Source organism: Panthera tigris, chromosome B3, assembly GCF_018350195.1.
Source record: "Panthera tigris isolate Pti1 chromosome B3, P.tigris_Pti1_mat1.1, whole genome shotgun sequence".
NCBI classification, from domain to species: Eukaryota; Metazoa; Chordata; class Mammalia; order Carnivora; family Felidae; genus Panthera; species Panthera tigris.
Window position 1 is genome coordinate 145061730 of NC_056665.1, and position 15841 is coordinate 145077570.

Below are 15841 nucleotides of genomic sequence, written 5' to 3' on the forward strand. Positions count from 1 at the left end.
GACATTCAGCTCCTTTCACGTGTAAACTCACCATCCCGAGTGCCATTTCTGTCCTCAGCCCCTGCCGGTGGCCCCCAGGGCATCGGATCAGAGTGGACCCTGTAAGAGAGCAGGACAAGCTGGCCCAGGGCCCGTGAGGGGGTGTCCAGGCCCCGAAGGAGGAGAGCATCCTGTAACCCTGCGAGCACGACCCTCAGGACTTCCGGGGGCCCCTATCAATTCCCCTTCTTCTGTTGGACACCATGACCCTCCAGCCCCTTTTGGCCAGAACAGCTTCCCACGGGGGCCTCGGTTTGCCCGCAGGGTGGCCTCTAGGCCCCCTCCCCACCCATGCACACGTCTCCATTACTTCTTCCTGGCACGTCTTCCAGGCTCCGGCTCTGCCTCGTGCCCCGGGTGGGCACGGCGGGGAGGCAGGGGGGTGCAGGGGCAGGACGCCTCTCGCCACCTCTGAGGCCTCTGGGCAAAGTGTGGGGGGGTCCTGGGCTCCCTGCCCACGAAGCACCTTCCCAGAGAAAGCCTGGACGTGAGCGGGGTGCCCCGGGAGGCACCCACTCGGGGGAGGCACGTCGTCGGCTCCAAGTGGTCTTACATCTCCCGACAAATGGTCCTTGAGCCGAGCCAGGCCAGCCCACGCGGGATGCCCCAGTTATCACCTGAGATGTGACGGACACACAGGCGGGCGTGACCCCCCGTGTGAGCACGCGCCCGAGGACCAATGGAGCCGGGTCACCCGAGGAGGCCTTTCCCTGCTCGGCTGCTTCCTCCTGGAAGAGCCTGTGTTCCTGGGCGGCCTGCTGAGGCTCTCCCGCGGTGACACGGTCGTCCCGAGTCCTGGCAGGGTGGTCCTCACCAGCCGCACCACGGCCTCTGCTTTCCCCGCCTCCCACTTTTCCACGGGTCCCCCCTCCTCCTTCCTTCGCCCCACGATTGGAGAAGACGGGGACTCCCCGGACGGCAGGGCAGGGCGAGGCTCTCGGCCCGGGGGGCAGGAGGGCAGGGAGGCCCAGGGACGGAGTGGTGTCCAAGGCCCCTGTCTGCTGGATGACACTGTTGGAGCCGATGGTGGAGGGGTGGGGGGCGCCGAGTGGTGGTTCTTCCCTGCGAGGGACCTGGGCCTCCCTGCCCAGCGCTGCCCGCGGCTGTGACCCGATTCCTGAGCGTGGACGCCGCCAGGCGGCGAGCGGGTGTGGTCTTCAGCGGCCGGGCGCGGGGTCGGGTCCCAGCAGCAGGCGACTGGAGCAGGCCGCAGGCTGCGTCCACCTCGGGAGGGCCACGCTCCGAGGGGCAGCGGGTCCCCGGAACCGGAGACGCGGGCGCTGGTCTCCTTGTGGGGGACAGGCTGCCTTGTACGTCTGGGCGCCGCACCCCTCACCCGGCGCCCCGCCCCTCACCGGGCGCCCCACCCCTCACCGGGAACCCCGCCCCCCACCGGGAGCCCCGCCCCTCGCCGGGAGCCCCGCCCCTCAACTAATGTGACAAACACCGCTGTTAGTGCAAGGGACATGTGATTATGCAGCTAATAGGCCTGCAGACATGTCCCCAGCAGCGCGCCCGCCCCGCTCCAGCTCTGTCTGTCCCCAGTATCTCATTCCTAATCAGCAGAGCCCCGTTCTCCCAGAGGGAGCCCAGAGCCAGGCCGGCCGTGACCCTGCGGCTCTGGGTGACTGGGCGAGCGGCGGCGCAGCCTGGGGGGGGGGGGAGCTCTGCTCACTGTCCCGTCCTGCTGTTAGGCTGTCCAGGGCCCCCTGCACCTTCCCTCCCCGGTCACCCGGGGCCTCTCCGTCACTGGCTCATTCCACCCGCCTGGGGACAAAGGCAGCTTCTTGGTTTCTGTGGTGACAGCGTGCTGATGGGGACCAATCCCCCTCCCCGTTGCTCTGGACGCTGGCCTGCCTGCGCCTGGCTCTGAGCCGGGACTATCCAACAGCAGTTTCCCAGGGGAACGGACGCCTAGGGAGGGGGCTCTGGTGCCCACCGAGACAGCACTGGGATGTGGGGCTGCACGGCGTGGGCGGAGTGAGGGCCCAGTCGTGGGGGGGGGGGCCCTGTGACCACGAAATGTGTGACTGTCAGCCGAAGTCGGGGCAGTCTGGGCTGGCCTTCCAGAGACGGCTGCTGGCGGTGGGCACACGGGGGGCTGCAGGGGCAGGGGCGAGTGGCCCCTGGCCCGGGCAGCCCCTGACGGAGCCCCGCGTGTGCCAGTGTCCGTGGGGACTCCTGCCCGGGGACAGCAGCGCCTCGCCAGCCCGGTCCGCCCTCCCCTGCCGGGATGGACACGCCGCAGGGGCATGGTCCCATCCTGCCGGCCACCACAGCCCCCGGCACATGGCCCCGGGGCAGGGCAGGCACCCAGCGGGGGAGGCTCCCCGGTGACCCGGAGCGCGCCCTGCCGCCCCTCGGGGCCGGGCCTGCCTGGGGGGGGCGTGCAGCCTGCAGCCTGGTGCTGTGGGGGGCCCCACACTGAGCACCTGTATTATGTCCCAGCTCCTGGGGGGCAGGAATGTGGATGGGGTAGGCGCCCTGGGGAAGCCGCCGTCTACAGGCTCCAGGGGAGGAGCGAGATAGTGCGGTGAGGTGGGGGCAGCGGGGGCTGGCCCCTTCAGCCTGCAGACCTGGGCGGGACTGGACCCCACGGCCACGGCGAAGGGACAGGGCCCCTGTCCTGACCCTGCCCACACCTCAACTTGCAGAGCGACCTTGAGCAAGACACTTCCCTTCCGGGAGCCTGTTTCCCCCTCCCGCGGCAGGGGGACTAGCTTTTCCCTTGTCGTGAATCACGGGGCCACAGAAATCCAAGGCCCGCAGGTGGTCCCCTGGTCACTTCTCATTCATTCATTTGCTCGTTCACCAAGTGCATATTGTACCTCTCCTGCGGTGACTTGAATGGTGGCCCCAAGCATCAGTGTCCACGTAACCCACCACTCAGAGCCTGAGAATGTGACCTTCTTTGGACAAAGGATCTCTGCGGATGTAATTAAGGTAAGGATCCCCAGATGAGATCATGCAGGCACTAAGTGCAACGACAAATGTCCTTATAGGAGACACACACACAGCAGAGGCAGCCACGTAACGACAGAGAGCTTGCGGCGAGGTGGCCGCCAGCCCAGGACGCCTGGGGCCACCAGGGGCTGGCAGACACAGGAGGGACCAACTCCTGGAGCCTCGGGAGGGAGCACGGACTGTGACTCCCACGTTTTGGATTCTTGCCTCTGGGGTGTCCGGGAGTAATGTTCTATTTCAAGTCCCCCAGGGAGTGGTCACGTCTGGGTGCACTGCCCACTGACCGGGCAGATGCTGCGGGAACCGACGTGGCCAGCGGGCAGCCGGCTGGGGGGGGGGACCCTGCCTTCTGCTCCCGCGGAGACCCGCAGGGTCAGCCGTCCATCAGCCGCCGAGGTTATAGATGGATCCTTGGCATTGGCTGGAGGACGACCTCCCGGGTGGTAACGATCTGCTGTCGGGGGTTGTGAGGAATGGGCTGACAGGCCCTCGGAAATGTCCCCTGATGGGCCCGGGGTCGATCTTCGCAGACGCGTGACCGCGTGTCCGGCTCCAGTCCCTCAAGTGAGGTTTGCAGGTCGAGGGAGTTCAAGCAAGACCCCAAGTTAAATGGCTTGTGACAAAAGTAGTAAGTGTCCCATGACACGGGACGTGAGCTCCTCAACAAGAGAGGTGTTGAGTTGTCAGAGAAACAGCGACAGCGTCGCATGTGACCACCCAGCTGCTTAGTATAACTTCCGCTCAATTTTGCAAATCATTATTTTCACAGTTAACGGGCAGGAGGCAATTAACGACGGCCCGCGAAGCTGCTCTCGGTGGCGTTGGGGACACTGGCGAGGAAGCGCGGGGAGGCGGCCGAGGGTGGCCGGAGGGCTTTCCCTGCGCGGATGGACGGCGGTCTGTCCGTCTGTCCATCCATCTGCACGAGCCCCTCCCTGAGCCTCCCTGCGCTGGGAAGGGCAGCAAACCGACGGCAGAGGGCGGGGGCGGGAGGCCACAGAGGACACGGCCCCCAGGTAGGGCACCCGTGCTAGGGCCGCCCTCCCGGCACCATGGCCTCGCGGCTGGTCAGTCACCCACAAGTCCAAGAGCGGGTCTTAGGGACCCTCGGGCCCCACTCTCTTCCTTCACAGGATGTTATTTCCCGTGTTTTCTTTCCCTTGCTCGTCATACACCCCATTCTGCCCAGCAGACCAACTCGCTCCATCACCACAGCCTCTGGAGACACGTCCCAGAGAGGACCAGGTCCCCACCCCTGGGACCTGTGGGTGGGATCTTACAGGGAAGAAGGGACTTTGCAGGTGCGATTTAATCAAGGATCTTGAAATGGGGAGATGGCCCTGGATTACTCAGGCGGGCCGGAGATGTGATCCCTTCTGTCCTACAGGAGGGATCTGATGAGGACAGAAGACAGAGACCAGGGTGAGGCGGCGACCAGGGAGGGAAGAGGGGAGCCTCCGGAGGAGCGCAGCCCCGTCGACACCTTGCTCTCAGCCTGGAGAAACGGTTTCCGATTCCTGGCTCCCAGGAATGCGAGAGAAAAACTCCTGTGGTTTCAAGTTAACAAGTTGGTGGTAATTTTTTTCCAGCAGCAAAAGGAAACCGATACCTTCCTGAAAGAAGTCTACAGGTGGGTGGGGCGCCAGTGTCGAGAAGGAGGCAATGATGCCATCGAGGACTGTCTTGTGGCTTGTCGCCTCATGGCCACAAGCTAGCTGCCGCAGCTCCGGCCATCACATCCTCACAGGACAGTGCAAAGCAGGAAGGGATCAAGGGTGAGGCACAGGAGACTTCTTGTATGGTTCTTTCATCTGGGGGGAAATCTCAAGGCACCTGCTAGGCGAGGTCCAACCAAGCAGACTGGCTACTCTGGGCCAGTCCATAGCAAAGAGGACAGATTCCTCTGATTGGCTCGGACCAATCATAAGTCCTGTCGTGAGCTGGGCACAGGTTCCCCCCATATAAGTGGGCTCTACTGGCAAGGAGGGGATGGTGACGGGGTCCGCCCGTCTGAGAGAGCGGGAAGAAAGGGAGGCTCAGGGCTTGGACTCCTGGGTCCCCCCCACCACCCAGCCGCCTCTCTTGGGTGCCCGCTCTTGCCTGTCTCTGGAGGGGCCACCTGCCAGGGTGTCCTCGGTCACAGCCTGGCTGCGCCGTCCCGCGTCCCCGTCGGCCCGCTCCACCTGACACCCCCCCACAGAGGGGCAGGGCCCAGGCAGAGCCCCTCCCTTACCTCTGTCAGGTCACCTCCACCCCTGTGCCCCCAGGTGGCGAGCGCATCCTGGCGGGGGGGGGGGGCTTCTTCCCCAAGGCCCTGTCCACCCCAGACGTCTGGGAAGAATCCCAGGGAGGAGGGAAGGACACCCTTGGGGAGGGGCTGCTCTCCCGGTCGGGTGGGTGTCGTACTGCCTGACGTGTCGCCTACAGTGGTGACGACCCTCGCACACGGTGGGCTCAGAGCCGCACGTGCTCCGTCCGGCCTCAGACTCTGGGGGTCGGGCTCAGCTTTCCCGTCACCTGCTGGCCTCTCACCCCGTCTTTACGACGCAGGGGAACACTTACTGCGCATCCGACGGCCCCTCAGTGCTTGGTGCTCTGCTGGGCCGGCCTGGCCGGAGTCCCGGGGAGGGCGGGCAGAGGGGCTGGGCGTGCGGGACCCCCCTCTCCACGGATCGTCCCCTGCCCGTCCACAGCGGGGCTCTCGCTGGGGCTGAGGCCTCGGAGCCACAGGTGACAAGGCCAGGCTGCCCTGCACCCTTCCCCACTCTCCCCTCCAGGCACGGCCCCGACCCCTGACGTGGTCCTGATGGTGCACGCGGCCCCGATCCTCACACAGGCCCCCGTACCTGCACACGGCTCTGATCCTCCCCTGGGCCCCGTCCTCACCTCGGCGCCCGTCCTCCCCTGGGCCCCCGTCCTCCCCTGGGCCCCGTCCTCCCCTGGGCTCCCATCCTCTCCTGGGCTCCCATCCTCCCCTGGGCCCCATCCTCACCTGGGCCCCCATCCTCCCCTGGGCCCCGTCCTCCCCTGGGCTCCCATCCTCCCCTGGGCTCCCATCCTCCCCTGGGCTCCCATCCTCCCCTGGGCCCTGTCCTCCCCTGGGCCCCTGTCCTCCCCTGGGCTCCCATCCTCACCTGGGCTCCCATCCTCCCCTGGGCCCCATCCTCACCTGGGGTCCGTCCTCCCCTGGGCCCCATCCTCCCCTGGGCCCCTGTCATCCCCTGGGCTCCCATCCTCACCTGGGCTCCCATCCTCCCCTGGGCCCCATCCTCCCCTGGGCCCCATCCTCACCTGGGCCCCGTCCTCCCCTGGGCCCCTGTCCTCCCCTGGGCTCCCATCCTCCCCTGGGCCCCGTCCTCCCCTGGACCCCGTCCTCACCTGGGCTCCCATCCTCCCCTGGGCCCCATCCTCACCTGGGCTCCCATCCTCCCCTGGGCCCCATCCTCACCTGGGCCCCGTCCTCCCCTGGGCCCCTGTCCTCCCCTGGGCTCCCATCTTCCCCTGGGCTCCCGTCCTCCCCTGGGCTCCCATCTTCCCCTGGGCTCCCGTCCTCCCCTGGGCCTAGATCCCTCGCACCTGCGGACAGCCAGGATGGATCCCTTTCCTCTGAGGGTTTGTTGCCGACACGTCTGCGGCAGCTCCGGGAGCCCGGCACCCCTCCTAATGTTTTCTTTATTTATACACCTGCATCGTCCAGAACAGCTGCTTTATTGAGATTCATCTGTCACAAGCCTTAATTAAAATAACACAAGCGTCTAACTCCGCACAGGTCACCACAGCAAATGTGTGTTTTCCTGCTGTCAGTTAAGGCCTGAGCGGGGAGCCGTGACGCGGCCGCTCCTCTCCTCGTCCGTCCTCCAGCCGAGTCCTGAGTTGGGGCGCGGGCGGGCCCTGCAGGGAGCCCCGGGGAGGGCGGCGGGCCAGGGGGCTGGCGGGGGTGGGGGTTGGGGGGAGGCGTCCTGCAGGGACGGCGGCTGGTCCCGTACGAGGTCCCTGCAGCCACTGTGAGGAGTTGTTGCAAACTTTCTGCCCTGGAGCCACAGCCCGTGACTGCCTTGCGGTCTGGAGGGCAGGGTCTGCCTCGCTGGTAGGGCCCCGGGGAGTCATTTCCACACCTTTTCCAGCTCCTGGAGGCATCCTTGGCCCGAGGCCCACCGTCCGTCCGCAGACCCAGCGGCCACGTCTGTCCTCACCCCTCCTGCCCTGTGACCACACTGAGCCAGGGTTCACTTCGCCATGGACGGCCCTACGTTGACAGGTGACAGGGGTCAGGACGTTTGGGGCCACGAACCAGCCTGCCGCACCCCCTAAACGTGAAGGACACCGGCTGGCAGAGAGGAGGGTGTGTGGATGGAGGGCCCGGGTCAGCGTGTCTGCGAGAGGGCTCAGGAAGGGTGGGGGGGCCAGGCTGCAGACTCAGGCCTCAGGGTAAGGTGACACAAGTGGGCACAGCTCAGCAGGGGTGATAGGAGGTCCCCCTCGCAGGACAGGGGACGGGGGTGCAGGGAGAGCCTGGGTCCCCCTCGCAGGACGGGGGACGGGGGTGCAGGGGGAGCCTGGGTCCCCCTCGCAGGACGGGGGACGGGGTGCAGGGAGAGCCTGGGTCCCCCTCGCAGGACGGGGGATGGGTGCAGGGGGAGCCTGGGTCCCCCTCGCAGGACGGGGGATGGGTGGTCACATCCGCCCGCACCCTTCTGTCTGCAGCCTCGGAGACCGGCCCTCAGACACGTCTGCAGCTCTGTGACCTGTTTCTCTCCCTGTGGGCCCATCAGGACTGGGATAGGCCCTGTTCGGAGCTGCCACAGGACCCCAGAGGCGGTGGGACTTGGAGCCCCAAGCTTGGTGCTCATGGTACAGAGACCACGTCTTCAGGGCCCGCCCTGGGCCCCCGGGAGCGATGGAGACTCTAACAACAGGCCCGGGGCCACAGGGGTCCTCGGGCCTGTCCCAGCGAGCTGGGGTGCTCGGTGTCGCCCGCTCTGTTGTTTGGGGGAATCTCTCCTTTGCCAGATGGGGGGGGGGTTCTCTCCTGGGGGCCCCCTTCCGTTCTTCCAGACTTTAGGGCGGTGGCCCCTCCTCCCACCCCACCCACATGACCCCTCACACACCTACCTCCTGGCCGTGTCCCGGAGCCTCTGCTGGGGCTGATGCAGCCCTGAGCCTAGATCACACCCTGCCTCCCCCCCCAGGAGCTCCCCCTGGCCTGTGCTGGCATCCGCAGTGACCCTTTCCTTCCTTTCCACGGGGGCAGAAGGGGACCCTCACTGCCTGGGTCTCGTACCGGGCTCTGCTGGAGGTGATGACATCATCAGAGGTGGTTACTAGGCAACCGGCCTCCGCAGTCAGGGGACCGCTCTGTGGTTGGAAGGGCCCTGCCAGTTTCTTAAAATATCAGACCTCAGAGCACATTTAGTCCCAGAGAAGAGGGGAGAATCCAGCCAGCTTCAGGTCGCTGGGAAGCCCCCCTTAGATCTGCCCTCTGACTGCATGGGTTTTCCAAGAGGCGATCGTGTGAGACTAACCTCATTTTCTTTTCTTGTCATGGTCCTTAGCCCGGCGGATGAGGGCCCGTTATTGTTGTGATCTCCACGGCATTTGCCAAATGTGCTGTGTTATCCTTGAGGATGAAATGGTAAGTACATCCCAGATGAACTGTTAGGTGCATTTTGTCTGTTACAGGGAATTAGAGACAAAGGGAGTTAGCTAATGGCCCCGTGTCACCCTGGAGGGAGGGCTCCAGCGGGCTCCCGCAGGACTCTGACATCAGTCCTGGGCTGTCGAACGTTCTTATCAATGATTTATATGAAGAAATAAAAGGTCTGCCTGTCACTTTGCTGCTAGAACAAAGGACAGGAGGTACGTCGCAAGGAGGAATCGTAATTCAGAATCCTCTCAACGTGGACGTGATTTAAGACTCAAAAAGAAAATTTGAACAGGACCGAAACAGCGCTACCTATAAAGGAGGTAACTGATCAGTTGGGCCACATTACAATTAAGAGACATCAGTCAGGGGGATATTTGCGATACACGTTTGACAAAAGATTTACAACCGGATAAAACCCTCAAACAATTTTAAAAAGGGGTGAGCAAATGGACGAAAAAACAAGCCAACTATTGGGGCTCCTGGGTGGCTCAGTCGGTTAAGCGTCCGATTTCAGCTCGGGTCGTGATCTCGCGGCTCGTGGGTTCGAGCCCCGCATCGGGCTCTGTGCTGACAGCTCAGAGCCTGGAACTGCTTCGGATTCTGTGTCTCCCTCTCTCTCTGTCCCTCCCCCACTCAAGCTCTGTCTCTCTCTGTCTCAAAAATAAACATTAAAAAAATAATAATAAAAAAAACCAAGCCAACTATTTAAACTGGCATTTCGCAAGAGGGGTGCCCGAATGTCCTCTAAGGACGTGAAAAGGGAATTGCTCGATTTTCCTAGTTCGCAGGGAGAGGCAGTCCTGACGCCACGTGATGTCACCTCCCCCGACGGACGCCAGGAGAGGGAGGAAGGGCTGAGCGTTGGCGAGGAGGACTGTGACGTGCTGGGCAGCTTTGGGAAAATTCTACGACCTTGGGTATGGACCCGACAGAAGCGCATGCGTGTTTCTACCAAAAGACACGTATGAGAATGTTTCCAGCAGTTTTCAATGGCTAAAGTCCAGAAGTAACCACAAAGCCCGCGGTGGGGTGAGCACGCGCCCAGGCCGGGCACCCGTCCAGCGGAAGGCCGGAAACCATTCATGCCAGTGGCTACCTCGCTCTATGCAGCAGCATGTTGGAAGTTCAGCAACAGAGCGGGTGAGAGGCCGGACGCGAGGACCCCATTCCACGAACGTCAAAGCCACGGACACTGGTCAGTGGTGCTGGAAGTGAACACAGTGCCCGCCTTCGAAGCCGGGACATGGGCGCCTGCAGCGTGGGGGGGGGGGGGGAGCGGGGTGTCCTTTTCCGGGCGGGTTCCGGCCACCAGTGGGCTCTGTCTGTGCGCTACCTGCGCGAGCCATCTGACATCGTGTCCCTGTTCCGTGGGCGCGCGCGTCACGCTCGAGGTTCAGTGAAGCCGAAGGGACTTTGCCGTGAACAACCGCAAACCAACCAAAGGGCATAAAGCGAGCGTTTACAGACATTGGGCACCGGGCAGCGCAGGGCCCCTGGGGAGGGAGGCGGGAGGGGAGCCCCATTTTCCGCTGGGAAGCCGTCCGCCGAGGTGAGGAGGTACGGACTGGGGCTGGGGAGGCTGAGGGGCTGGGGTGTTGTGGGGAAGAGGGCCACAGAGGAGGGGCTGTCCACGGAACAGCTCTAGATATCTCTCCAGACACGTGTCAGTTCTGAGCAGCCGGAGGGGGAAAACCTTTCCGACACCGGCATTAACCGGCTTGGGCTGCCGGAACGAAACGCCGCAGACCGTGTGGCTTAGACGATGGACCTCTGCTCCTCGTAGCTCTGGGGGCCGGGAGCCCCACCTCCGGGTGCTGGTGTGGCCGGGCTCAGCTGAGGGCTCCTCCCGCTTGCAGACGCCTTCTCACTGGGTCCTCACGTGGCAGGTGGGGAGAGAAACGCTCTCCTCTTCTGTAAGGTCACCGTCCTGTAGGATCAGGGCCCCACCCTTACGCCCTCATTTAAGCTCCTGAAAACTCTCTCCCCAGGTCCAGCCACACGGGGGCTTCAACCTCCAGATGTTGTGGGAGACACGATTCTGTCTTAGCAACATGCAAGTCATTCAGAGAGATTCCAGAAGGGCCAGGATCTCAGTAGGAGGACTAGATTAGCCCTGGGGGAAGGCTGCTGGGCTCGATCATCGATCATCGATCATCGGGGAGCCTAGACTTAAGCCTCAGAGCTCTGACTCTGGTAGCAGCCAGGTAAGTTCCTATCAGGCCAACTCTCCCAGAGGCAACAAATAGAAACACTGGACCAAACGGGAGAACAACAGGCAGGAGTCAGCCTTTAGGAGAAAGGACCAGAACTGAGGAACGTTCCCATTTTAACAGCTTCCGGCCTGAGGGCAGCCCCGAGTTCACACCACGCAGGTCACAAACATCGTCCAAAGTCCAACAAAAAGTGTGCAGTATTCATGGCTTGAAAACCAGAGAACTGAGTCTAAGGCAGCCTCAACCACAGAAAGGTAAGAGACAATCCCAGAAAGGGGTGGGTCCGAAGACGTGTGTGTAAACCCCCGTGTTGTCTCCGGACGGCTCTTGAACCACACTCGGGCGGGGCGGACCCCAAGCAGCCCAGCCACGGCCGTGTGGGATCCACCCTACAGGGACATCTTCTAGTTTGAATCACCCCAGATGAATTGCCTGTTAAAATAATGAATACCAATGCATTTCAGTCTTGAGGTCCAACAGTGGAATGTCTACAAAACCCAGGATGCAATCCAACATTTTTGGGTAAGAGGAAAGGAGAAAATGTGGCTTGTTCTCAAAAAAAAAAAAAAAAAAAAGACAATCATAAAGACTAACCCCAAGGTGACTAAGACGTTGAACTAAGCAGAGAAGGATTTCAAAGCTGTTGTAATGACTGTGCCCAATGAAATAAAAGAAAATATGCTCATAACAAATAAAAAGATGGGGTATTGTGGTAGAAAAGAGAAATTGATAGAAAGAGCTAAGTGGAAATTCTAGAACTGAAAAATATAAATCCAAAATGGAAGTTCATGGGATGAGCTCAATACCAGAATGGAAACAGCGAAGGAAAGAGTTAGCGAACTTCAAGAGAGAGCGACAGAAATTGTCTAATTTGAAGAAGAGGGGAAAAAAAGGGGGGGGGAACCCAATAAAAAACAGTGTTTCCAAGACCCATGGAATAAATCTGACACGTGTGATATTCGTGTGCTCAGAAAGGAGGGAACAGAGAGCAGAAATGTTTACATTTTAATTATTTAAAAAAAGAATTTAATATTTGTTTTTGAGAGAGAGAGATACAGAGTGAAGGGGGGAGGGGCGGGGAGACAGGGAGACACAGAATCCGAAGCGGGCTCCAGGCTCCGAGCCGTCAGCACAGAGCCTGACGCGGGGCTCGAACCCATGAACTGTGAGATCATGACCTCAGCCGAAGTCAGACGCTTAACCGACTGAGCCACCAGGAGCGCCTAAATTTTAATTATCTTTAAGAAAATTGTGGTTGAAAATTGCCTGAATTTGAATGAAGACACCGATTTCACAGATTTCACGAGCTCAGGAAACCCCGGTCAGTCCAAGTCAGGGAAATGATGTCAAAGCCCGTTACAGCCGGAGAGCAGGACAAAGAGAAACTTTTGGAAGCAGCTGCCCAGAAGCGACACGGCACTCGGGGGAGCGATAAGTTGGGTACATGCTCGCTTCTCGTGAGAAATGAACAGAGCCAGAGGCAGCAGGAGATATTTTTAATGTACTAAAAGGGAAAAAAAAATCCTATAAACAGAAAAACTGTTCTTCGAGAATGAAAGTGAAAGACATTTTCAGATAAAAGAAAACGCGAATTTTTCACCAACATAGATGCTGAAGGAGACCCTTCGAACGGGTGAGATGACCCCAGACGGACGCCCGGGACCTGTCTCCAGGAGCCTCGCCACGCGTGTGGGGAATACGAAACGCCCGCTGGGTGCAGGATGGCTGTGCCCCGCCCTGCAGTGACCCCCCCCCCACCCCCAGGACGCGGCCTGGGCACACGGCGGCCCGTTGCCAGGTTCACGGTCCTAGGGGAGGGGAGGAGGAGCTCATTCACGCACTTCTCTCAGAGCGAGGGGTTGGCGGTCATGCTGGAGGCCGTGCCAGGGGCCCAGGGACTCTGGCTCCCGGCGTGGGGGGTCGGGGGCTAGCCTCAGGGCCCAGTGGTGCCACCTTGGGCCAATGGCCTCACCCCTGTGCCTCTGCGTGCCGATTACGGGGGACCAGCTGGGGCCTCAGGCCTCGAGGCGCCTCTGGCATTGGAGGTCCGGGAACGGCAGGTTTGGGGTTCCGGGGCTCCCTGGCTCTCGGAGCCACAGGGAGATGAGGGGCTGAGACAGCGGGGCTGCGTGCAGCCACGGTGCCCGCATCCCAGCCCTCGTCTCATCCATGGGGCAGGAAGGGTTCTTCTCTGCCCTGCGGCGGCCTCTGCTCTCAGAGCCGGCTTGTGGGGTCCTGGCTCCCTGGCTTCTCCCAGGGGAGATGTCTGGGGTCAGGGCTCTGGCATCAGAGGCCGGAGGAGGGGCTTCTTTGCTCTCTGCACCCCTGCCTCACTCCGCAGCCACCGCTCACGGTGACCAGGCGTGCCCCTCTCCATGCTCACACTGGGTCTGCAAATCCCTTCCTTCCGCCTCCCTGACTCGCGGGGAACTCAGCCCTAACTTCCAGGTCTAAGTCAAGGGCGCTGTCCGCCCGCAAGAAGCCAAGAACCGCAAGCCTGCCCTCTGCACCCTGGGGCCAGGCGCAGGCTGGGGTGGGGAGGGCGGGCAGAGCCAGAGGGGCGAGCACTCAGCTCCCAGGCCCTCGGGCCGCTCCTCCCGGGCCTGCGCTGACCTCTCCTCTTGCCCCCTCGGGCCACCAGCCATGTCTTCCTCTGTAGACAGGCGTGAGGGGCCGGTGGCCGCGGAGCTGGTGGCCCAGGAGTGAGAGGGGCCTCGCCGCCCCAGCACGTGAATATGGATTTGTGCCTAAGGACAGGCGGTGGCAGGCTCCGGCCCTAATTAGTGCGCGATGGCTGCTCCCTCCGCCCCTGGGAGCCGGGGTGGGGGTGGGGGGGCATCAAAGGAAGGCAGCCTGCTAATCCCCCTCTTCCAAGGGCGGCATCTGCTCCCTCCCTCCCCCGGGCGCGTCTCTCTGACAGCAGGCCGCGAGAGTCTCGGCTATTTAATTAGGCCGGAAAGTTCCCCCAACCCTGGGAAATGATTTCATTTCAATATTTCCTTTGCCGAGCGCGACACCCTCCCCCATCCTCAAAGGCCTTTCATCTGCGGCTCGCCCATCCCCCGCCAGGGGCCGCTCCCCTCCCCTCTCATTCGCGTCCTGTTCAAGGGACCAGGCTGGGCCGGGGGCGGCGGCGGCTGGCCTTTGAGAGAGGCCGCCCCCCCACCCCCCCAGCCGTTGGCCCAGCTGCGGCTGGTAACCAGCTGCGTGCATCCTGCCAGCCTGGCCTCCCGCCTGCACGCCCTGGGTCCTACCCCAGACCTTGGCCAAGCAGCTCCCTCTCCAGGCGTGCCCCGCCCCCCCTCCCGGGGCAGGTCCAGGCCGCGTCAGGAGCCGCCCGCCCTGAGACATGATGTCACAAGGAGCTCGTCCCTCCCTGCTTTTGTCAGCCTCTGCTGGCCGGGTCACCCTTCGCCGGCCCCAGTCCCGCCTGCCTGATTCTGCTCCCGGTGCTTGTGTGTACGGGGCTGTGTGCACACACACTGCATGTGTGAGGCTGTCTGTGGGTGCTTGTGCACACGCGTGGGGGTGCGTGGCACGCGTGGGGGTGTGTGGCATGCGTGGGGGTGCGTGGCACGCGTGGGGGTGCGAGGTTGCGTGTACATCTGTGCCTGCGAGTGTGTGTGGTCGGCACGTGCATGCACACGTGTACCTGTGCGTGTATGCGTGTGCACATGTAGGCACGTCTGTGGGAGCCCCTGAGGTCTGAGCCTGGTTCCTGTCTGTCTTTAGGCAGCTGGCACTCCCGTCCTCCACGGACCGTGCGGGGCCAGCACCAGGCCCGGCTGCAGAGCAAAGGCTCCCGGGGGGGTGGGGGGTAGGATCTGGAGGGCGCTGGCGGGGAGGTCCTGAGCTCCGGAGGCCCTCTGCAGACTCAGTCTCCACGTTTGTACAAACTCGTCCGTCCCCGAGGTCTGTGCCCAGAGCACAGCCACAGGCCCGAAGGTCAGGCCGACTTTGCCTCGGGGGGTCAGCACCCCAGCCGGCGCCCCACCCCCCACCCTCTCTGAAGCAGCGCCCCCCACAGCGTCCTCCTCTGTCCTCCTCCGCTTGGGCCCGGAGGCCCTCCTGGAGGCGGCTAATGAGAGGTGTCAGCTGGGAGGCTCTTCTGGGGGACCTGCTGTCCTGAGCGATTTCTAAACGGGAAAGTCTAACCTCACTGAGTCCTTTGAGCGCGTCCGAGTGACGAGTGACGGAGCCGCAGAGGCAGCCCTCGGAGTCGCCGGGAGCCGGAGAGGAGAGGAGATTGATCTCCACTGGCCTCCTGAATGTAGAGTTCTTAAGAAGCTGTTTGTCACGCGGCCCCGAAGGCGAGGTGGGGGCCTTGGCTAACAAATGACGATCGCTGTTGTTCTGCCTCCCTTCCCATCCCCCACGCTGGAATTTATGCCTTTTCCAGACAAAACGCTCTCGCAGACAGGCGTCCCACGTCTTCAGTCTTCACCGCGGCCAAGTATCGACGGTATTGATCACGCGGCCCTGGGATCCCTCCCCCTCCCCCGCCCAGGAAGTGAGACACTCGGGGCTCCAGGGGCCCCCTTCCCTCCCCCATCCGGCACCCACTCCTCAACGGGCCGTCGGCGTCCTCGGGGGCAGCGGGCAGCGGGGCCTGGCACGTGCTGGTCGCTCTGTGGACCCTCGGTGCCAGGATGGGGGAACGAGAAACCAGGAGTCTGGGGGGGTCGGAGACAGGCTGTTGGATTCTCAGCGCTACGCCCCTGCTTGGTCAGCTGGCCTCGCCCTCGGGGATTCCTCTCCCTGCCCCCCGGGGGCTCCCTGCAAGGCCTTGGGGACCCTGGAGATGGTGACAGCCCTCCCGGTGGGGGCGGGGGGGTTCCATGTTATGCTCGGGAGGTGAGTGTGCACAGAACTTTGTGAATTGCTTTCTTTCCTGTTTTATGAACTACTTCTCCGAATGCCTGCACAGTACTCTCCTGAGGGACGGGGGGAGATAAATAGCAATTAAAGTCTTGTCATCCGA

General features: G+C 62.5%; 3 long non-coding RNA genes across 3 annotated transcripts; all 3 read left to right on the forward strand.

Moving 5' to 3' along the window:
• Positions 1-8356: 8356 nt before the first annotated feature.
• LOC122239323 lies at positions 8357-9533 on the forward strand. The gene is made up of 4 exons (XR_006218291.1): positions 8357-8451; positions 8556-8635; positions 8845-8967; positions 9429-9533. It is a non-coding gene; the product is annotated as an uncharacterized LOC122239323 (long non-coding RNA).
• Positions 9534-9621: 88 nt separating this feature from the next.
• Positions 9622-11407, forward strand: LOC122239324. The gene is made up of 4 exons (XR_006218292.1): positions 9622-9842; positions 10636-10851; positions 10981-11114; positions 11325-11407. It is a non-coding gene; the product is annotated as an uncharacterized LOC122239324 (long non-coding RNA).
• A 3244-nt stretch (positions 11408-14651) lies between these two features.
• On the forward strand, positions 14652-15841 carry LOC122239325. The gene is made up of 2 exons (XR_006218293.1): positions 14652-15175; positions 15260-15841. It is a non-coding gene; the product is annotated as an uncharacterized LOC122239325 (long non-coding RNA).